The following is a 24,711-nucleotide window of genomic DNA, read 5'->3' on the forward strand; positions in this document are numbered from 1 at the left end:
ACGATTCCATGGCACCATTTTGAAGAAGAGCAGGGGAGTCGTTTCAGGAGAATTGGGCAATAATTTTCCCTCACCATTGTCACTAAAACTGATTAAGGAGTCATTATCTTATTTGTGTTTGTGCAAATATGTTGTGTGCAAATTAACCACCTTGTTTTAATATTACAACGGTGCCTATACTCCAAAAAAGTACTTCATCAGCTGCAATCTACTCTGGGGCATCCTGAAATCCTGAACAATGCTAAGTACATGCAAATTATTTATTATCATTTAAACCCTGAAGATTTTGTTGAACAAGGCTGCTGCACGAATGCTTAAGATGCTGAGATCAAATCCCCCTTTTTGCTATTTTAGCACAGAAGTTCATCTGTTTGAAATAACATGTTGCACTGGTACACTAGAGGGTCCTGTTTTTAGGTTGGAATTACAGTGTCATGTTAGGTCACGGCAAAGGAACTTTGATGGGTCCATTGCAGCTGCCCCTCTACACCCAAATCAAGAGCTTAATGCCTGAGGGCAGGAGGTGAGTGTGTATGCAGGTGGGCATGGACATTTGCACTGCTGGCCAATGCGTCAACTTGCTGGCATCATCCGGTCCGCACCCCGGACTCATGGGAATTTTTCAGGAGGTGAGGTGGGGGTGAGAAGGGCTACCAGCCACAAGCGACGGGTAGCCAACTGAGGCCATCTGTCAGAGGTGACTGGAATCTTGTAGTCAGCCTGCAGGGCACCCGAGGCTTTGGGGACTAGGCTGGCTGCTGCCTGTGAGAGATGAACTCCCAGTGGCAATGTTGGGCCGGGAGGGAGGGGGTGGGTGGGGGGGTACGGTGGGGAGGTGCTGGTGGTGGGGGGGGAGAGGGAAGGTGGCGGGGTGGCAGAAGGAGCAGCACTCCAGGCATGCTTTGAGGCCCAACCCGCCTGCCTGGCCACACCAGTGGCCCTAGACTACCCTGTGGAGGCATTTCCTTAAGGAAACTGAGGCCATTTTTAAATATTAAGCATTTCAAATTGCACTTGTATAGGAGATGTTTGCAAGGGCTAATATACTTGATTCCCTGTCAAGCCACACATCCAGGTCAAAAGAGCTATGGGAAGGGGAAACTGGTGTCTCACAACTCTCCAACTCTCACTTAGGATTCCAAGTGGTTGGTTGTGCAAACCAGCAGCAATACCCCAGGATTTCAGCTTGGCAGTGGTGCAAATCTAAGTGAGGGGCCCATTAGCTTTGGCTGTCGGGTTGCCAATTCTCTAAGCTTGGCCTGGAGTCTCCAGGAATTGAAGATCAATTTCCAGGACACTGTTGTGTGCAACCCTAGAGAACAATCAACAGTGCATTAAAAATGATTTGTTTGCCATTTGCTTTGAACATTTCTCTTTACCAGATATAAAAATATTGAAAATGGGGAAAAAAGGCTGTTTAGCTGACAGTCAAGCATAGTCCAATTGGGTAATGAGTCTTTTCGCTTTGTAATTGGTGTAGGAAGACAATGCATCACAAGGATGGACCGACTAATGGCCACAGCATGGGGGCAGGTCATGAAATGAAACCTCCAGGAACACATTTAATCATAGTTGGAAACCCTATTTGGCTGGTGTGGTGTGGGGACATCACCCCTTCTGAGTGCAGATGCATGAAGACTGGGAACAGCGGATGAGGCAGAAGATCCCATCAAGTTAGTAGGACAATGGAAGGTGGAGACCAATAAGGTGCATGGTGCATCTGGGGCACTGCCATTACACTTAGTGGGCATGTGGCCATGCGATGAGTCTTGGACCTCACCCAGTATAAGTCCCATGGTTAGTCATGGGAAATCCATGACAGCAAATCTCCCTGTAGGAGTAGCTTCAAGCAGGGCAGAAGGAGGACTTTTAAAATGTGCAGAGAGGGTGCTTCAAAATGGAGAAGGCCCTTCAGCTTCAAGAGCACACCAACCATTCTTTGCTGGAAGGTGAGCCCACCCTCTGCCCAAAAATTGGCCAATTCGGGGAGAATCACTGCCAAGTGACTAAGCCCACACAGTGACCCCTAAAGGGGGTCAGGAATAGGATTGCGTTCCATTTCCTAGTTCTAATATATCTTTTAACTTCACAAGTACAAAATTCACTAAATGTAGGGGAAAAATGGTTGATTGCAGGTGCATTGGGAAATTATAAAATTGTAAATGTATTTGGTAGAGTAGATGCGCAAAAAGTGATACTTCTGTTGGAGGAATCCAAAAACAAGGGAGTAAACATTCAAGAGTAAGATCAGGAAGCATTTATTCACAAAAGGGAAATTTGAAGCTTTTCCGCTCAAAACGCTATGGATGCTAGGCCAATTGAAAGCTTTAAAATTGAGATTGGTAGATTTCCGATAGTCAAGGATATTAAGAGATTGGAGAAAACATGTTGTCGAGGTACGGATCAGACATGAAGTAGCTTAATGGCAGAAGAGGCTCAAGGGGCTGAATAGCCTCCTCATGTTCCTATGGGCCTTGTCAGGCGAGCTTGGCGGGGGCGGCCAGAAAGCCATTTGCCGATTGAGATTGGGGTCGGATCGCGATTTCAAGCTGGTGGGCCAATTAAGGCCCGCCCAGCGTGAAACGTGAGCGGCAGTGCTCAGCACTGCCTGTGTGGGTGGGGGAGGAGGGTGAATGGGAGGAGCGGGGAACTTCACGCATGCCTGCGAGTGAGGGCTTGAAATTCCCCCTGAGGCACAGAGCTGCCTCAGGGAAATTAAGAGTTTTAAAAATTACAAATAAAGGTTTTAAAAATGTAATAAAGCATGTGACTCTGTCACATAGCAGGGACATGTTATAAATTACATTTAAAAGGTTTTATTTATTTTTGATGTTGGAAGCCTCATCCCGCCACCGATGAGGTTTCCAAAAAATGCAAAGGCCACTTGGCCTTTTCACCTGCTCGCCAACCGTAAGGTTGGACAGGCAGCAAAAAAGCTAGGCCGGTTACCTTTTTAATGGCCTTAATAGGCCTTTTAATTATCGGCGGGCATGCTGCCGATTCCCACGTGCACCCGCCGCCCGAAATATCGCGCGACTACACATTGATGTCGGGGCACTTGCCCCGACGTCAACACGCGTCATTTTATGTTCGACCGGGCTGGATGTGCGCCTGTCCGCCGAGGTAAACATTCTGCCCTATGTCTTTTTGTGTGTCGGCTCAGCAGGCACTTTGCACATGGCAGATGAAGCGAATTAGCGATGAAGTGCAGAGGATTAGAGGGGAGGTGAGGAAAGGTTTTTCTTTTACCAGAGGGCGGTGGGGGCCTGAAACTCACTGCCTGAAAGGGTAGCAGAAGCAGAAACGCTCACCACATTTAAAGAAGTACTTGGATGTCTACTTGAAAGGCCATGACCGGCAGGGCTACAGATGCCTAGTGCAAGAAGATGGGGTCAGGCAGGTTGGCTCTTCGTCGACTGGGGTGGCCATGATGGGCTAAATGGCCTCCTTCTGTGTTGTACATTTTTTATGATTTCTATGATTTTATGAATGACCAGTTAATCTGTTTGTGTGGCATTGGTTGAGGAGTGAAGGTTGGCTATGATACCCGATTAACTCCATTCTCTTCTTGAAAGATCTTTTCCCTCCATTAAGACAGGGAGACAGGCCCTCAGTTTAACATCCCATCTGAAAGCTGGCACCTCCAGCAATGCAGCATTCCTCCAGCACAGAAATGCCAATGTGCTCAGCTTCTGGAGCATGGTTTAAACATGTGACCTTCTTACTCAGAGTTGAGCGTACTAGCAGGAAATTAAATTGACACTTGAAGAAATAGAATAGTTCAAATTTGGAGCCTTTGCCTAAAATGCCACTGAAAACTATCAGAATTTCAGTTCAGGTGTACCTACTATGCACAAATTATGGAGATGGTTCATGACTACGATTATCTTATAATATGCCCATGATCACTTTCTCTCTTCATTTTATCAGAGAATTTACAGCTGTGATTTGTGACATACCTATTTTGTTTCCATATTGTTTTGTCTTTGCTGCCCAGCTTTGGTCTGGAATCCATTGTAAATAGTCTTTCAAGTAAGATCGATAAATGGGTTTCTTCTTGCATTTATCAATAAATATATTATTAATGACCACATGAGAAACCTTTTGGTAAATTACAACTGTGCCACTTACCCTGCTGGATCAGGATGGGTTGTTGACCTTTTTCCTGCACTGGACCCAGGATCTTTGGTGGAGCCACATTGCTCACCTCCCCGTGATCTCTGTTCAGGCCACCTTGGTTAAGCGGGAGGGTCTTCTGCTACCATCAGTGTGACGGGTTCTCAAAATTCCCACATTTTCCATATCATCAACAAGGATATGACTTTTGGACTTTTACCTGAAACCAGACAATGAGAGGAGACAGAATACACATTCTTCCCTTTAAAACAATCAACACGAGACTAAAGCCCATCAAAATCTTGCACAAATAATCATTACTAACTACTAAGGCAGGAAGACCTTAATCTGCAATTATGCGAACCCATCAATACTCCACACATATAATGGCTTTCAGTTCAAGACTAGTTACGGGGGCAGGAAGACAATGATAAACATCATGCAAGCCCATTAAAAACAACGGGACAACAATCACCTGGGGAAGCCCACCAAAATCAAACAAAGAACTAACCTTGATTTGGATTCTGATAAGAAATTTGAAAAAAACAGTATAACTGGGCCAGCAGATCTGAAATGAGCAGTTTTTGGGGGACACAGAAGGGTGAGCAGTTTTGAAAGCTGACACAAGGCAGTGAGCAGTTGGGAGCGGTTTTGCAGAGTTTAAACAGGGAGCTGAGCCAAGCGGAGGAAGGTGATCTGGAGGTTTGCAGGCCCGCAGGCAACATCACGGTGAGGGGCACGGGGTGGCAGGCTCAACCGAAGACAACAATACCGCAACTGCAGCCCTCCACGAAGATCGACCACCCACAACCGCGTCCTCCACTCAGCTGAAGAACCTTCATAGATTCCACAGACCAGGACCATGTGGGGATGGCAGGCCCCAGAGGACAGAAAGAGCGTACCCCAAAACTGCAGCCGGCTTACCTGGCTGGATTTCGAACTGTCAAGGAACCCTGGTTGGTGAGCATGATCCCTGACCTCTCCTAGTTCAATTTAGTTAAGTTTTGGGGGTGGGACAAGGGTAAGGGGATTAGTAGTGTGATTTTCCCTCATTTTGTTGTGTGTGCCCCATTCTTAACTAAGTGTACTTTGTAGGTCTGTTTAATCTCAGTGTAATCCTAATGTTATAAGTTCATTTGTGACTTCAATAAACCCAGTTTCTTTTTTCTTGCACCAAAACCAGTTGTCTGCTGCACTTTGTCACAAGCCCCAAATAAGTCCAAGGTCTAGAACCCAGGGAGTGGGAGCGATTCGAACCGCTCAGAAGTCAGAGGTGAAGCTGACTCACACCACACCCCCTACAGGGTGGGAAACAGCCCGTCCTGCTGTTCCTGATGGCCTGGAGGAGAATCTGCATGGAGGTGTCACTAAACTGCGGGGCCAGTCTCTGTTTAGGCTTAGACATATGTGGAGTCAAAGGGGCTTGGAAGGGGGGAAATTGTGGACAGGAAAGTTGTGGCTGTGATGCAGAGCCTCCCTGTTCGCCCAGGAGGCTCTTTTGTAGTCTACCCGTACCTGGGACATTGTCACTGACGGCAGGATCCACCAATGAATACCCGCTCCCCCCCCCCACCACCTCCGCCGCATAATTGCATGTGTCTCCCGCGCCTGCTGCCAGCCCTTTAAATTTTAATTGTAATTGTGTGTGTCCCAACATGCAAGCAGAAGCGGCGCCCACTTCCAGTTCTGCTGTCGGGACCCGTGTGCCTCTTCTTAAAACTTTTGCCCAATACCTCAGAAGAAGTTTAAGTACCTGGGTCATAAGGAAATAAAGCATTTCTCGAAGGTTGATAATTTACAAGAAAAAGAATGGCACACTGATCTCTTGATGATATTTTCCTGCTGTAACAATGAACTTGGAATAAGTTGCATTTCTGGTTTGGTTTGTATTGATGGGGCTAAAGGAGGTGGAGAGACTGTCTTACAATGCCAGTGTGAGATAGAGACGTTAAACTGTTAACTGCAGATGTATTGATACTCTCTTCTGACAAAGTACTTGCAGCAATTTGAGTTCAAGATCTCCACTTCTATACGATGGTGTGAATGAATGAAACAGCTCAAAGCATATATATTGCATAAGGCAGAGAAAGTCTTGCTTTCATTTGGGGCCTCACTGTTCAGTGATTCATAATGAGGTGCTTTGAAATACTGCCTCATGTTATCTTGGTGAAGTGCATCAACCATCTTGTACTTCATATGATCCGACAGACAACAATAAATGAATGACTATTTAAACAGTAGGTGGGAAGGATGCGCTTGGTTGAATGAGGGAGAATACAATCAGGAAGGGGTGGACAATCAGGTGGGGATGAAGTAATTTAGAGGGGAGAAGAGGATATTTGAGGGGGCGTGATTGGAAGGGACAATAGGAAGAGGGCTGAATGAGAGGTGGGCAGCACAGTCTTTGGGGCGGACAGGATCATGTTCTGGTTGGCTGGGATAGACAACCTGTGGCTCTTCTTCAAATACTGATTTTTTTGTCCCATTAAACTCTAAATGCACTGTCGTAACCATTCTTCTCCCCTCCTGAATATTAAGACCATAAGACATATGAGCAGAAATTAGGCCATTCGGCACATCGAGTCTGCTCCGCCATTCAATCATGGCTGATAAGTTTCTCAACCCCATTCTCCCACCTTCTCCCTGTAACCTTTGATCCCCTTACCAATCAAGAATCTGTCTATCTCAGTCTTAAATACACTCAATGACCTGGCCTCCACAGCCTTCTGTGGCAATGAATTCCATAGATTCACCACTCTCTGGCTAAAGAAGTTTCTCCTCATCTCTGTCCTAAAGGGTCTTCCCTTTACTCTGAGGCTGTGCCCTCGGGTCCTAGTCTCTCCTACTAATGGAAACATCTTCCCCACGACCACTCTATCCAGGCCTTTTAGTAATCTGTAAGTTTCAATCAGATCCCTCCTCATCCTTCTAAGCTCCATCGAGTATAGACCCAGCGTCCTCAAACGTTCCCCATATGTTAAACCTTTCATTCCTGGAATCGTTCTCGTGAACTTCCTCCGGACCCTCTCCAGGGCCAGAACATCCTTCCTGAGATACGGGACCCAGAATTGCTCACAATATTCTAAATGTGGTCTGACCAGAGCCTTATAAAGCCTCAGAAGCACATCCCTGCTTTTATATTCTAGTCCTCTCGAAATAAATGCCAACATTGCATTTGCCTTCCTAACTACCGACTCAACCCACAAGTTAACCTTAAGAGAATCCTGGACAAGGACTCCCAAGTCCCTTTGCACTCCAGACTTCTGAATTCTCTCCCCATTTAGAAAATAGTCTATGCCTCTATTCTTCCTGGCAAAGTGCATGACCTCACACTTCCCCACGTTGTATTCCATCTGCCACTTCTTTGCCCATTCTTCTAACCTGTCCAAATCCTTCTGCAGCCTCCCCACCTCCTCAATACTACCTGTCCCTCCACCTATCTTTGTATCATCTGCAAACTTAGCCAGGATGCCCTCAGTTCCTTCATCTAGATCATTAATGTATAAAGTGAAAAGTTATGGTCCCAACACTGACCCCTGCAGAATTCCACTAGTCACCGGCCGCCATCCTGAGAAGGACCCCCTTATCCCCACTCTCTGCCTCCTGCCAGACAGCCAATCTTCTATCCGTGCTAGTACCTTGCCTCTAACACCATGGGCTCTTATCTTACTGAGCAGCCTCCTGTGCGGCACCTTGTCAAAGGCCTTCTGGAAGTCCAAGCAGATAACATCCATTGGCTCTCCTTTGTCTAACCTGCTCGTAACCTCCTCAAAGAATTCTAACAGATTTGTCAGGCATGACCTCCCCTTGATGAACCCATGCTGACTTTGCCCTATTTTACCATGCATTTCCAAGTATTCTGAAATCTCATCCCCTTAATAATGGACTCTAAAATCTTTCTAACGACCGAGGTCAGGCTAATCGGCCTGTAATTTCCCGTCTTTTGCCTCTCTCCTTTCTTAAACAGAGGGATTACATTAGCGATTTTCCAGTCCTCTGGGACCCTCCCTGACTCCAGTGATTCCTGAAAGATCACCACTAACGCCTCCACTATCTCTTCAGCTATCTCCTTCAGAACTCTGGGGTGTAATCCATCTGGTCCAGGTGATTTATCCACCTTCAGACCTTTCAGTTTACCTAGCACCTTCTCCTTGGTAATGGCCACCATACTCACCTCTGCCCCCGGACTCTCTTGAACTTTGGGGATGTTACTCGTGTCATCCACCGTGAAGACTGACGCAAAGTATCTATTCAGTTGCTCCGCCATTTCTTTGTTCCCCACTACTACTTCTCCAGCGTCATTTTCCAGCGGCCCAATGTCCACTTTTACCTCTCTCTTACTCTTTATATATCTAAAAAATTTCTTGCAATCTTCTTTTATATTACTGGCTAGTTTACCCTCATATTTAATCTTCTCCCTCCTTATTTCTTTTTTAGTTGTCCTCTGTTGGTCTTTGTAGGCTTCCCAATCCCGTGGTTTCCCACTGCTCTTTACCACATTATATGCTTTCTCTTTAGCTTTTATGCTGTCCCTGACTTCCCTTGTCAGCCATGGTTGCCTCGTCCTCCCTTTAGTATGCTTCTTCTTCCTAGGGATGAATTTTTGCTGTGTCTTCCAAATTACTCCCAGAAACTCCTGCCATTGTTATTCAACTGTCTTTCCTGCTAGGCTCATCTCCCAGTCAATTCTGGCCAGCTCCTCCCTCATGCCTCTGTAGTTGCCTTTATTCAACTCTAATACCGTTACATCTGATTCCTGCTTTTTCCTCTCAAATTGCAGGGTAAATTCTATCATATTATGCTCACTTCCTCCTAAGGGTTCCTTCACCTTAAGCTCCCTTATCAAATCTGCCTCATTACACATCACTAAATTTAGAATTGCCTGTTCCCTAGAGGGCTTCATTGCAAGCTGCTCCAAAAAGCCATCTTGTAGACATTCCAAAAATTCCTTTTCTTGGGATCCACTACCAACCTGATTTTCCCAGTCTTCCTGCATATTGAAATCCCCATGATCACTGTAACCTTGCCTTTCTTACACGCCTTTTCTATCTCCTGGTGTATCTTGTGCCCCACATCCTGACTACTGTTCAGAGGCCTGTACATAACTCCCATTATGTTTTTTTTACCTTTGCGGTTCCTCAACTCTACCCACACAGATGCTACAACATCTGACCCTACGTCATTTCTTGCTATCGATTTAATTTCATTTCTTACTAACAAAGCAACCCCACCCCATCTGCCAACCTGCCTATCTTTTCAATAGGATGTATATCCTTGGATATTTAGCTCCCAGTCCTGATCCCCTTGCAGCCATGTCTCCGTGATGCCCACCACATCATACCTGCCAATTTCAATCTGCACCACAAGCTCATTTACCTTATTTCATATACTGTGTGCATTCAGATACAACACCTTCAGTCCTGTATTTCCCGTCCCCTTTCTCATTGTCGTCCCTTTATCTGATGTGCTTGAAGTTAGATTCCTAGCCCTTTCCAAACACTCTGTCCTATTTTGTGTTCTGGGGACTTTAATAGCCTCTCCTGAGCTCTCCTTTCTTTTCAGTTTTTTCATAATTTTCCATGAAGTTGAATCCACCCCCCCATATGCTAACCTGCTGCTTTGTTTCCCATTAGTCATACTTTTTGGAGTTTTACCCTTCCCTCCCCCCTCACTTTCTAGTTTAAAGACCTGTTGACCACCCTATTTACCCTTTTCGCTAGAACATTGGTCCCAGATCGGTTCAGGTGGAGACCGTCCCAACGGTACAGATCCCTCCTGTTCCAATACTGATGCCAGTGCCCCACAAAGTGGAACCCCTCTTTCCCGCACCACTCCTTTAGCCACATGTTTACTTCCCTTATTCTCACGTACCTATGCCAATTTGCAGCGCCCTATGTTGGATGCTTTTCTTGGAGTGCTAAGAGTCCTTCTCCTCGATTCCCTCCTGAGTCACGGTGGCTGCGGTGACTTCTTCCAGAATGCTTCAGTCACTTCTTACCAGCGCCCTCTGTTGGATGTTCTTCCTCCTGTTGAGTGCAAGAGTCCTTCTCCTCAATTCCCTCCTGAGTCGCATATTGGCATTGAGGAGTGAAGATTTGTTTCAAGAAGATAATTGCGAGGGAATGGGAGCAGGTGGGAGAGAGGGAGGGAGGTGAAGATCAGGATTGTGGAGGTTAGTCATCGAGGGGGGACTTCTGGTTATCTCTTCTTGCCTATTGTGGCTCAGTGCCCATCCCTTCATTTGTTAGGGGTTGGGGAAGTGCCAGATTGTTGTAAATTTTGTACAGTTGATTTACCTCACAGTAATGTAGAGATGGCATTAGATTATAAGGCCAGAATTTTCCAGCCCCTCACGCTGGTGGGATCTCTGGTCTCACTGATGTGAACGGAGATTACAATGGCTTGCTGGCCCCACCAAGGGAGAACCCACCCCGGGTGGGGGGTGCGGAGGGGCTGGAAGATTCCAGCTTAAGTGTGTAACAGGATTATTTACAGTGTTTTAAAATATCTCTGCAATCACTAAATGCCTTCCACTTGTTTATCTCAGCTCAACTTTGGTGTCTTTCTATGGTGTCTGTTTATTTTTGCTCTGAGTCAAAGCCCAGACTTAACCAATTAAGCTCAATGAGCATAGACTCAGACTCAAATAATCCAATGCAGAACAATTGAACAAACAAATACTAGATGGAGTAACAATGGTTTTTCAGAGAGTTTAAAAAAAAATTATCTTTTATAGTGGCAGCTTCCAGTGGTCCCTCTAAGGATCATTGATTAGGCTATATGTAAACATGGTAACCCTGAGTGTAGCCAGCTTTCTGTTGGCTGTATTCGTGTTAGTGCAATGCTCATTTTAATGACCAGGAAACTGGGAGCAACAGCAGTAACAACTTGTATTTAAATAGCACCCTTAATGTATAAAAACATCCCAAGGAACATCAGAGGAGCATATCACATGAAGATTGATATCGATCCGCTTGAAGAGGTAGGACATATGACCAAAAACTGGATCAAAGGGGCATGGTTTAAGCAGCACCTTAAAAGAAAAGAGAGAGGTGGAGAGATTTATGAAAGGAACTCCAAAGCTTTGGACCCAGGCAGCTGAAGGCACAGATGCCTGTGGTGGAGCAATTAAAATCACAAATGAGCAAGAGGCCAGAATTGGCATGATGATCTCCATACCAAATATCTGTGCCAACAGTGGAGTGTCACAACACTGAAGATTGAAGTATCTCATCTGCTGCAGTGCAAATGCACAATTATTCTGCTAAATACCTGCAAAAGTTCCCAAACATGCACGCAATTTGAATTGTTGGACACAAAATATCACTCGGTCCCCAGTTCCAGTTAGCTGTTAATTTTATAGAGCATAAGATGACAGAAACATAATAGAACCCAAAGCCAAATTGGGTTTCCCTTCTTGTTGCCATCTTTGACTTTCTGTGCTGTGAGAGCAAAGATATTGAAATTCTCATACAGGTGGTACCAATCCAAGGTTAATCACAGTGACAAGGTAAACTGTCTCTCCTCATCCTTTTTGAATTTCTCTGCAGCCTTTGAGAAGGTTGACCATGCTATCTTCCTCCAATGCCTCTATACTGTCTTCTAGTTGGGTGGCAGTTCACTCACCTGGTTCCTTTCCTATCTATCGGGTCTTCAAGACTCCACGTACAAGTGTATCCAGGAGATCACGGACGCCAAAATCACAAAGGCACAGAACTTTATACATTTCACCCAGGATCAGGAAAGCCAGGGAGCAAGAGCGCTTGGATTTGCACAGATCTCTGGTTTTCCACAGGTTCAGTGTGCCATTGACTGCACTCAGGTGGCGCTTAGATCTCTGTGGCAATAAGCAGGCAACTACATTGACCACAAGGGCTTCCACTTGCTGAATTTCAGCTGGTGTGCGACCACCACAAATGCATCGTACAAGCCTGTGCACAATTCCCAGGGAGCGTCAACGACTCCTACATCCCTATCAGGTCTCTGATCCCTGACATCTTCCAGGGTTCAGAGAGGCTGCAGCATTAGCTCCTCAGGGATAAGGACTACCCACAGAGCACGTGGCTGATGACATTCGTGCAGCAGCCTCAGACTGCAGCAGAGCGATGGTATCACAAAGTCATGCCGCGACGTGGACTTTGGTGAAGCAAACGATAGGCTTCTTGAAAATGAGGTTCCGGCACCTCAAGAGGTCGGTGGAGCACTGTAATATAGTCTCCAGAGGGGATCACGCATCATCGTAGCTTGTTGCATGCTCCACAACTTGGCATTGCAATGGGCAGGAGGACCTGGCTGTGGAGGAGATGGAGGAGCTGCACATACCCTCCGATGAGGGGTCGTTGAAGGGGATGGTGATGATGAGGTCCTCGAAGGGAAGGATGCCAGCGATGAGGCCATTGCACTGGCCAGATGAAGCAGGTGTGCTCGGGAGGCCCTCTTGGCCTCGAATCCGTGGAATTTGATGACAAGAAGCAATGAGTACAGTCCTGCCATCCTCACCTTGCATCATTGAACGTTTTACTCAAGTCTGGCTGATGGCAACACACATACCCTCAGCGCTCAGGGTCATGTCATGGAGATGCAGTGGAGGCCCTAATAGTCTCTAGGTTCCAAAAGGTTGATGACGACATGCGGTGAGGACACTCCATAGATCTTCACATTGTCTCTGTGAATGTCTGACTCCTGTGGCTGATGGAAGCTCACTTGCACTCTATGATCAGGGTCATATCATGGAGCTGCAGCTGTGAAACTTTAAAAGCACCTGATCCTTTGTCAGCTTTCAGCACCTGAGCCCTTCAGGAGCACAGCATCACTGGACACAGATGCTGAAGAGATGGGGGCCAGTCACACCTTAAAGGTGCTAAGAGCACACAGAGAGAATGACAGAACTCTGTAACGCCAGCCCATGACATTCTGGCAGCAATGACCAGCACCGCCGAGGTTCAGGCATCACTAATGTGTCCAATGAGCGTGAGGCCGGACCATCATTTTGGCCTGAAGCCTGCACAGAGCACAGGGAAGAGGCCTTGGACTGAGACACCTGCCTTTATCTTGTGTGGGAACCAAGGTTTCACATCTGAGTGACAGGAACACTGATCATCATAACAAGGAGCCATAGGCAAGGAGATATTCTTGGGAGTATATTTACAAGAGTGAATATTCAGTACAAGTGATTAACACCCGTGTCCAGGGTGTGCAGCTACATCTTCTTTGAGTTCATAGCACCCTCGCCTTTGAATCAGAAGGTTGTGGGTTCATGTCCCACTCTCGGAAACCAAGAACTGTGAATGTACTCGAAAGAGTTACATCTTACGCCGATGACGTGCTCCTAATGCTTAATGACCCGGCTGACCTGCGGAGGATGCGCGAGTGCCAGGAGGTCTACTCTGCGGCTTCTTCTGCCAGGATCAACTGGGATAAATGTTCTGGACTCCTGGTCGGCCCGTGGCAGATGGATCCCCTGCCCGAGGAGCTCAGGCCTTTCACCTGGAGCAGGACCAGCATCCTCTACATGGGGGTCCATCTCTGCCCTGCCGAGGAATCCTGGCCGGCCAACTGGCAGGAACTGGAGACGAAAGTCACCGCTCGCCTGCGGCGCTGGACAGGACTGCTCTGAGTGCTGTCTTACCGGGGTCGAGTTCTCGTCATAAACCAGCTGATCGCCGCCATGTTGTGGTATCGGCTGGTCACTTTGACCCCTCCCCCGGACTTTGTCGTAAAAATCCAGAGAATGCTAGTCGACTTCTTCTGGGACAAAAGATTGCACTGGGTCGCTGCTGAGGTTCTGAGTCTCCCGCTTAGGGAGGGCGGTCAGGCGCTAGTGTGCTTACACACGCAGGTGGCGACTTTCCGTCTTCAGACCCTGCAGCGATACCTTTACGTCGAGCCTCCTCCGAGATGGTGTGCCCTGGCGACGTATTTCTTCCGCCAGGTGCACGGCCTGAATTATGACGTGCAGCTCCTGTTTATAGAGCAGAGGGGCCTCGGTGGCTCCTTCCAGGCATTGCCCGTCTTTTACCAGGACCTGATCAAAGTCTGGAACGTGGTCACCTCGCGACGCAGCTCTCCCCCGTCAGGAGTAGCGGCTATCGTCAGAGAGCCGCTGCTCAGGAATCCGCCCCTCCGTCCCTTTCAGTGGCTGGCGGAGAGGAGGGCTGTGGCTGCCGGGGTGACCAGGATTGGGGACGTGCTGGGTGGCGGAGGACTGGGCTGGATGCTCCCGCAGGAGTTGGCGCGCCACGCATCAGTGAGTGTCCAGGTCGCAGCCGATGCCATCCAAGACCTAAGAATGGTCGTGCTCGGACCCGAAGTCATTTTAGGTCTCGAGGTGGCCCAGGTGCGCGGTGATCTTCCGGCTGAACGTTCCCCTGTTCGGACGGAATTCCACATTGGTCCCAAGCCCGAACCCTCCCTCGGGTGCAGGTGCCCCGCAATAATATGAGCCGCCTCGGGGACATGCCCTCCGTGCCATTTGGCACGGTGCGGAGGGGTTTTCTGTACGGACTGCTGCTGCACACCTTCCAGTTTCTCGCCCTGGTCCGCCGCCCGGACACGCCCTGGCGTGCCTTGTTGCCGTCCGGCGGCGGAGGCCCCCGATGGGAGGCCCTCTATGGAGGAGTTCTCCCTTTATCTATCGGGGACCTGGGTTGGAGGGTGTTGCATGCAGCAGTCCCCTACAATAGGAGGATGTTCAGGTTCATGGACTCCCAGGACACTTGCCCTTTTTGTGGTCTTGTGCAGTCCATGGACCATGCATATATAGGGTGTCTTAGGCTGCACTCCCTTTTTAGTTATTTAAAAAATCTTTTATTACTATTTTGTTTGCACTTCAGTCCCACGCTCCTGATCTACGGATACCCGGTGCGGAAGGGGGTCGGGAAGGAGGAGGACCTCCTCGTGAACCTGCTCCTGGGCCTGGCCAAGTTGGCCATCAACAGGTCCAGGCAGCGGGTGATCGACGGGGGAGTCCCGCCCGATTGTTTGTCCTTCTTCCGCGGCTACGTTCGCGGCCGGATGTCCCTGGAAAGGGAGCACGCGGTGTCTGCCGGCACCATCGAGGCCTTCCATTCCCGGTGGGCACCGCGGGGTCTGGGGTGTTTTGTTGACCCCTTTAATCACATCTTAGTTTGATGTTTGTAAGGTTCCTTTAAAGTTTTTCCTTGATTTTACAGCTGACCTGACTTAGGGGCTGTGCTTGATTTCTCCCTTGTTTTTGTTAATTTAGTTCATTGTTTTGACTCGAAAAGAGTTACATCTTCTTTGAGTTCATAGCACCCTCGCCTTTGAATCAGAAGGTTGTGGGTTCATGTCTCACTCCCGGAAACCAAGAACTGTGAATGTACTCGAAAGAGTTACAATCTGTGACTATTGATAACTCGAAAGAGTTACATCTTCTTTGAGGTGTCAGCTGTGGCTCAGTTCATAGAACCCTCGCCGTTGAATCAGAAGGTTGTGGGTTCATGTCCCACTCCCGGAAACCAAGAACTGTGAATGTACTCGAAAGAGTTACAATCTGTGACTATTGATAACTCGAAAGAGTTACATCTTCTTAACCTTTCTAACCCTGCAGCTACATCTTGGTGCTCCCCTGACATCCATAGCAGACATGCAGGCATCCTGCTGACTGCTATGCTCTGTCTGTGATGTCCTTGTCGAGTGTCCTCTGGAGGGCAGAGACCTGGAGGTCCCCGGCCTGCTTTCGGGTCCCTGCTCTGTGCCAGTGGCACGCTGCTCGGCTTGTGGAACTGGAGCTGCAGGGACCATAGGAAGAGGGGATTATGATGGGCCGCACACTCCTGGAGTCACCTGGGTGGATGGCCTCGAGGTGTGCACCTGCTGATCCTCCTCCCTATGGATGCCTGAGTACCCCTGGCTGACTCCTTGACAGTAAGAAGCAGCTGGAGTGAGATCAGGCTGCCCCACACCCCTCTTGCATTGACACTGTTGGATGCCAACTATGGCGTCACTGATTGAGTTCAGAGCGTGCAGCAGTGCAGGAGCGACATCCTGAACCAAGATCTCCATGGCAGCCACCATCCTACCTCGGTTGACCTCGGTGCGTCAGCATGTCGGCAGTATTACATCAGGCTGAAGGCAGACGGACTCTTCCATCATACCTTGCAACCTGAGGAGTGCAGCAGACATCCCCTCATGATGTTCTCTAGCTTGACTTTGCAGCTCCAGCAACTAAGGTATGACCGAGTCCAGAGGCTCGTCATCTGACTCGGACTCAGCAGATTTCTGGCCTCCAGCAATCCTCTGAGTGCTGGGAACCTGGGAAGTTTCTGCTGCCGCCTGCTGTGGATCAGAGAGTGCGATGTGCTCACCAGATTGTGACCTCGAGGCTACTCTAAAGCTAGGTCTCACTGAGGAGTGTGGCTCTGCGCTGGTAGAGGGTGTAGGTGAGCGCTGTGATGGGATTTCAGTTAGGGTGTCATCAGAATTTTCTTCCAAGGTGTCTTCAGGGCTTGAGTCGAGGACCTGGCTCATGGACTCCCTCGGCTTCTCCCCAGGTGTCCCTGCGAAAGCGAGGAGAGATAGTTAGTGCATGGCAGGGGACTGTGGAACAGGGGAACTGACTCACAGCATTGTTGTCTGATGGATGTTGCACTGCTGGATCCTCACTTTGGCTGAGCACCACCAACCGTCAATACAGGAACGGTCCAGATCATTGCCGGCAAGCTGGATGGCACTATTTTCAAAGTCTGTGAGGACCTTGATGTCGCATTCCTCCACCAGTGTGTGACCGCTCCATTTTGTTGTGTGCCAGCTTGTCCTGCATGAAGACAGATGGAGAGAGTTTAAGCAGAATGCCTGCCAGACCAGATGAGAAAGATGCCTGGCATGTGTGAGTGTTGCCATAGATGGGATGAGAACACAATCTGCAGGGCAGATGAAGGTATGTGTGTGAGAGGGTGAATGGTGATGTCCCTTGAACTGGCAGTGAGTGAGATCCCTGTGGATGTGTGATAGGTTTGAGAGTATGTGACTTGAGAGCGATGAGAAGAGTAATTTATCCTGGCGGCACAGAGGAGATCATTCATCCTCTTTCGGCACTGGGTGGCTGTCCTCTTTTGTAAGGCATTGGCGCTGACCACCACTGCCACCACCTCCCATGCTGGATTGTTGACCTTACTCACTGGTCTTCACCCAGAATGGAGATAGAGAACTTCATGGTGGGCCTCCACTGCATCCAGTAGGGGCCCAAGGTAGGTGGCGTTAAATTTGGGAGGGGCAGCTTCCGATTCTTTAGAGAGTGCTAGTCCTGTGCAGGGGCACTCTTTAAATATGGCGCCCAGATTACTGAATGCCTGAGGTGATGGTGGGTCAGGTGAATCAGAGGCTGCCCCACCAGCGATGCAAAGTGTTTCTCAGGAATGCATTATTAATGAGGCGAGCGTACCGGGAATGGGACGATAGGGAGCGAGAGAGAGCCAGTAGGTAAAATGTCCTTTTTCCAGCACACTACCACACTTTGTGGAAGTTTGGGATTCTGCCCTAAGTCTCCACATGGATGTGGATGACACCCAGCTCTATTTCACCATCCGCTCTTTCTATCTTTCCACTGTCTCTAAATTGTCAAACTTGCCCTACATTCAGTGCTGGATGAGCAGAAATTTCTTCCAACTAAATATTGGGAAGACCAAAAACAGTTGCTCTGTTCCATAGCCATCAATTCCAGTTCTCTTCTCGGCACTGCCTGAGGCTGAACCAGACTATTCACTACCTTGGTCTGATATTTGACCCTGAGACCAGCCACCTATCCATGTCATCCAGTCACCAACATGACTGCCTATTTCAGCCTTGGTCACATTGCCCAACTCTGCCTTGCCTCAGCTCATCTGCTGCTGAACTCCTTATTCATGCCCTTGTTGCTTCTGGACTTGATTATTCCAACACACTCCTGTCTGGCCTTCCATATTCTGCCCTCTGTAAACTTGAGGTCATCCAAAACTCTGCTTCCCTTGTACTAACTCGCATCAAATCCCATTCACCCATTAGCACGGTGTTCACTGACCTGCATTGGTTCCCAGTTAAGCAATGTCTTGATTTTAGAATTCCCATCCTTGTTTTTGAATCTCTCTTTGACTTGTCCCTCTCTATCTCTGTAATCTCCTCCAGCCCTACAACCCTCCAAGATACCTGCGTTCCTCCAATTCTAGCATCTTGCGCATTCTAGGTTTTAATCACTCCACCATTAGCGGCTGTGCCTTTAGCTGCCAAGGTGATAATCTCTGCAGTCCCCTTCCTAAACCCCTCTGCCTCCACACTTCCCTCATCTTCTTTAAGACCCTCCTTAAAACCTCCCCCTTAAACCAAGCTTTTGGTCATCAGCCCTAATACTCTTTATGAGGTGCGGTGTCAAATTTTGATAGGTTTGATAATTCTCCTGTGAAGTACCTTGAGAAGTTTGACTACATTAACAGAGCTGTATAAATACAGGTTGTTGCTGCTGTTGTTATTTATCAGGGTCAATAATCAGTCTGACATTGCTAATTCTTCTAGTATGGTACAGAATACAAAACACTGTTCTTGCCAGAGCTTGCTGGCAGAATGAAAGTGAGATCTGGTGTTTCTCAATGCAAGGAGAGGTGGGCAGCAGGCAGCATTCTGCCAACTCTTCCTTCTCCGGCTGTTAAAATTGACGCAGACCACATTTGTCCCTCAAGGCTACCAGAAAGGGAGACTCAAAGACATACAGAACAAATGAGAAGAAAAAAAAAATTAGAGGAAAGAAAAAGTAAATTTGAATGAGCGGTTCAAAAGAGGAGAGGAAATATTCCAGGCTGACACTGGTACACTTGCAGGAATAATGGTATACTGGTGCTTTACTTAAACTCACATCATTATTCCATTCTTGGCCTTCCCACTGCAATAATGTAAGTTGTTACAGGCACAGTGTCAAATCCAGCTGTCCAAAAACAAGCATTTTTAGAATGTGCCATGCATCAATTTTAATTGAGTACAATAAAAAAAAACTAACTTACCTGGGCAACTTGGCTAGGCGCTGCACTGTCATGGTGTGGCGCTGGACTAGTTACCTGCTTCGCCCCTTACATGCTGATTCAGTCCTGGGCTCCAAGTGAGTCTTTATCCCACCCGACCTGGGACCCACTCACCCAAGCTGAAATCGGGCAAGATCTGAAATCCAGCAAGGCTTCGGCTTGGAGGCTGCTGGTTTTGAGACACTGCAGCTGGCCTAAAAATATCAATAATCACACAATCAGCATTTTAATAGTAATAAGTGTAAACTTTGGTTAGATGTGCAGAGGTGTGATGTGATTTGTAATGGATGTTGTGCTTCTAGTTGAATACTTGGGCATCCCCACCACTAGCATAGAATGTGCATTTAGTGTTGTCAGCAATGCAAGAAAACTTCTGCATGTCACCAGAAAAGTAAATACATTTGTCAAGATCACATAAGGATGAAAACTCTAATGTGGGTACCTCAATAATTGCTAAAAACCCTTGTAAGACTTGACTTCATTCGTTGCCAAATGTGATACAGCTTTCCAACGAGAATAAATCTTTCAATTTCTATCCCTTGTGCTGAAACTTAATTGAAGATAATGAATAGTTTGTGGTAGATTCTGACGGTTTAGGTTAGTGTAAATGGAGGCCGATGGAAATAAAATGAGGAAAGATGGAAAATGAACTGCTGATTCACTGGGTCCAGTGGAAAAAGTCAAACACTACCCCATTATGTAGTGAGTAGGTTTGCAGGGAGTGGGAGCACTGGGCTGATTTTTATTTTATATGTGCCTTCTGCGTAAATGTGCTACTTTTCTGAGACATCCCAAAAGGAAAAAACAGTTCAGACCAGTTTTTTTACCAGTGTTCTATTTTAAAGTATACAATACCAGTTTGGACCAGTATTCTTACTTACAAGCTTTTACTGTTTGTTTCCTTCTGAGATTTTACAGAATCATCTTAGAGTCAGCAACTGGACACTCAGTTTGCCCAACATTCTGGCTGGAGAAAAGGCTGGTTCGCCACTTCAGAAGAACTAAGCTACTCCTCGTTAAAGGCAGAAAACATACCATATTCATCTCTCGAAATAAAATTGTATGATCAAGATCATGGATGGAATTTACACTGGAGAGTCCTGCATCCTGCAGAAGACATCTAAGAACAGTGGAGGCAGGGTCATTTAATATTTTTAAGGCAGAGGTAGATAGATTCTTGACTAACAAGGGAGTCAAAAGGTATTGGGGTTAGGCAGGAATGTGGATTTGAGGCCAGAATCAGATCAGCCTTTACGCTTATTAAATGGCGCAGCAGGATTGAAGGGGCTGAATGGCCTATTCCTGCATATAGAAAGTCAAAGATGGCAACAAGAAGGGAAACCCAATTTGGCTTTGGATTCGACTAAGTTTCTGTCTTCTACACTACATAAAATTAACACGGTTAACAGGAACTGGGGACCTAACGAGATTTTGTGCCCAATAAATCAAATTGTATGCATGTTTAGGAACTTTTGCTGGTATTTAGCAGAATAATTGTATATTTGCACTGGAACAGATGAGGCACTTCAATCTTCATTTAAGTGAGCCGGGGGATGCCAGAGCCAGGCAGGTAGCCCCTGGTGATCTTGGGAGGTTTGGGGGATGGGCAGCCACTGAGGGCAGGTAGCACTGTTGCTGTGGGGGTGGCCATTGCCACCATGGGGCCCCTCTGTGGATGATGGAGTGCCCAATTAAACAAGGAAGCCACCCTCGGAGCTCACTGGGAGGTCACCACATTTCACTGGGCGGTCTTTCCATGTGGCGGTGGACTCTCCTGGGCAAATTGTCCATGAAGGTGAGAAAGGGCCCATAGCTGACCACTTATGTGGGTAATTTGGGCTCCTGGCGGGCAGCACGGCTGCCAACCTTCCCACCACTGGCAAAGTAGCATGGCGGCAGGGAGATATCATGAATGCCACCAGTACCATTTTGCCAGCATTTCCGGCCCCCGACCCATCTCCAAAGGGCTGATGAAATCAGCCCCACACGACTAAACTATGGGTGGAATTTAACATTTGGCGTGTGGGCGCGTGCCCGACACGCCGGAACGTAAAATGACATGTGACGACGTCAGGTCGTGCGATATTTCATTCGGCAGATGTGTGCTGGAGTCGGCTGTGGTAGTGCAGCTCTGTGCCTCAGGGAGATTGAAGCACTCTTCCGCACTCATGCATGAACTGCGCGCCAGGCCTGCTGTCTCTCCTCCCGCCGCCTGCACAGGTAGTACACTACCGCTTGCAATCCATGCAGGGCGCGCCTTAATTGGCACGACCGCTCTTGCCCGCTTCCGCCGAGCCCGCCCGGCGACTGGAAAATCCTGGCCTATCTATTCCAGCTGTTTCTTTTGCTGGCCAATAACAAAGAAAAGGAATAACTTTTCCCCCATTGTTTGAACAGAGGGCAATACTAGAGGTTAGATTGATAATTTCACTCTATTTATCAAATTTAACAAATACTGACAAAATCATTATTAAAACCCAATGTTCATTAGTTACAGAATGACGGATATTGACCATGCATCATTTTGCCAAAAGGGCATTGCTGGCTTCATATTTGTGATTTTCCTCTTGCTGGAGACTAGAAACAGTGCAGGAGTATAGCAGAAAATTAATTGATGATACCATCGATCAGCCTATTGGCCAGTCTATGGTGAGATCAGACAAACAACTGTAAAATGACAGGAACATTATATGTAGCAAATTGAGATTTTTATATTTCTTAATATTATAAGAGCTAAAGAACGTAAGAAGTAGGAGCAGGAATAGGCCATTCAGCCCTTTGGGCCTGCTCTGTCATTCAATAAGACCTGGCTGATCTGACTGTGGCCTCCAAAAACCTAACTCAGCCTTGAATATATTCAATGACCCAGCTTCCACTGCTCTCTGAGGTAGACAATTCCAAAGATTAATGAACCTCTGAGAGAAGAATTTCTTCCTGATCTCTGTCTTAAATGGGAGACCTCTTATGGGCCCCCTTGTTCTAGGCTCCCCCAGGAAAGGAAACATCCTCTCAGCATCTATCCTGTCAAGCACCTTCAGAATGTTATATATTTCAATTAGATCACCTCTCATTCTTCTAAATTCCAATGAGTAAAGGCCCAACCTGGTCAACCTTTCCTCACAAGACAACCCCTTCATTTCAAGAATCAACCTAGTGAACCTTTTCTGAACTACCTCCAATGCAAACATTGTCATTGCTGTGGGATGTCCCTCAACTTTAAGTTGATGTCTACTCAGCATTGAAGGTTTCTACAATGGGCCTTCATGTGACTGAGCATGCCAATTTTTGACCAGCAGATCTTTGAGCACATGGGCAGGGTGCCCCATGATATAGTGGGATCCAGAGTGCAGGATTTGCTTCCTTTTCTTTCCTTCTCTGTCATCACTCTGCCTGAGGAGTTGTGAGTCGAAGCAATGATGCAGCTTGATGGACAACTTGTCGCCATTCTGAGTGATTGGTAGCAAGCTCCTCCCAGTCTTTAAGGTTAATGAGGTTATGCTTCAAGGAGAGCGACAGAGTGTTTTTGAAGAATTTTCTTTGTCCCACCCTGGAATGCTGGCTATTTGAGAGTTGAGAGTACAGCACCTAGTGCGGGAGACAACATTGAAGTAGATTTTGCAGTAGTTTAGTCTGAATACTTGGGATCCAATTTCAAGAAGGACACCAGCATTTGTGTGATGGTCCTCCCGTTCAATCCAGAGGATGGGGCAGGCATGTTATGAATAGAGTTTCTCCAGTGCTCTTATGTATTGCTGATACACAGTCCAGGTTTCACTGCAGTACAGGAGCACATGGCGATAACTGTTCTAAACTGTAAGACTTTTGACTTGCAGAGGTCTTTGTTGTCAAACATTCACTGCTGTAGTTTTTAGAAAGCTAGATTGATTCAGTTGATCCAATGTTTTATCTCCTCATTAATGGTGGCCTTTTGAAAGAAGTGACTGTCAAGGTATGGAGGATGCAAATACAACCCTCCTTATATAAGGAGGTCAGAAGAGTGCACGGTACTTTGGGTTTCACTAATGCCTTGTACAGTTTTAGCAAGACTTCCTACTTTTATGCTCCTTCCCCTCTGCAATAAAGGCCAACATTCGATTTGCCTTTCTATTTACTTGCAGCACTGCATACCAGTTTTTTGTGATTCATGTACAAGGGCACTTGGATACCTTCGTATGGCAGCATTCTGCAGTCTCTCCCCATTTAAATAATATCTCACTTATCTATTCGTATAGCTTGAAGGGCGCCAATTAATCTTCCATTAGTGATTTCAATTAATAATTTAGAGGGAGCAATTCTGAAAAAAGAGATTGATGACATGTCTCTGGTATTATGTCATGAGCAGGCAAAGGTTCGATGTCCATCTAAAAAGAGTTTTCTGTTTTTAAGAGTGCAAATTATTTGGTGCCCAGCTTGGTAGCTGTGTGTCAGTTTGGCCTATTGGGTTACATTCACAATTCCTAGATCAGAAAGTTGTTGGTTCAAGCCTCAATCCAGGATTTAAGATAAATAAATAAATAAGTCGTCTCAGACAAATGCTGTTACTTATTTCTCGCAATGCAACCAATTATGGAAGTTAACGTGGAAGCAGCTCCCTGAATTGAGTAGTCCAGACTAATTCAGTCTTTCTGAAACAATTGTAGGAACTTTCCAGATCTGGCTTTTTCTCAGCTTAATACAAAAAAGGAGCTGTCAATCATACACTTAACCACACAAATCACATATCCGCTTGTGTCTGTATTGGTTAGAGGCTGGTAACTAGTGGTGTCCCACAGGGATCGGTGTTCTTTACTATTTTTATGAATGATCTGGAATTAGCTTCTGGACAGTAATTGATACTGAACTGCTTCAGGTGAATCTTAATACAAAAAGAGATTGGACGCATGATTGGCAAAAGATTGGGTAAGCGCAATGTTATGCATGAGGGCAGAGTGAATATTCAACATCATACACCCTTCAGCGAAAAACATTTAAAAAAAGGTGGGGAATGAAAGAGATATGAGTGCCCTGATGCAAACATCTCAACAAGTATATGAGCAATGCTGTGAAGGATAGCTGGAGCAAATCAAATGTTGGGGGTGAATGCAGAGGACAATTAGTTAGAAGGCAGGGTATACAATTTTAACCTTTAAACTTTGGCCGGACCTCATTTGGAATATGAAGGCCTGTTTTGGTCTTCTCACAAGGTGGGTGATGTTGAAGCTTTGGATAGGGTGCAGAGCAGGCCACAAAACTAATTCCCAGTATAGACCATCTTGGTTATGAAAATAGACTAAACGAGTTGGGACTCTACACTTTAATGAAGCCTAGACTTGGAGGTGCTCTGACTGAGGTCTCCAAGATGATGAAGGGAGTAGATTGTATTCCACTTGACAGTTTTTTCCAATTAATCCTCCTAGGGATGACTAGGAGTAACAATTTAAAGTTACTTAAGGACAGATCTAGATTAGATGTTCAAGAGACGGTTCCTTTCCCAGAAAATAGTGAATCTCTGGAACAGGCTGCGTCTCGCACAGTGGATACCCATTTTCCGAATTCCTTAAAACAAGAGCTGGACTTGTTTTGGGATGGGGTAGACATCACCACATGTAAA

Source organism: Cetorhinus maximus, chromosome 2 (genome assembly GCF_964194155.1).
Source record: "Cetorhinus maximus chromosome 2, sCetMax3.hap1.1, whole genome shotgun sequence".
Taxonomy (NCBI): Eukaryota; Metazoa; Chordata; class Chondrichthyes; order Lamniformes; family Cetorhinidae; genus Cetorhinus; species Cetorhinus maximus.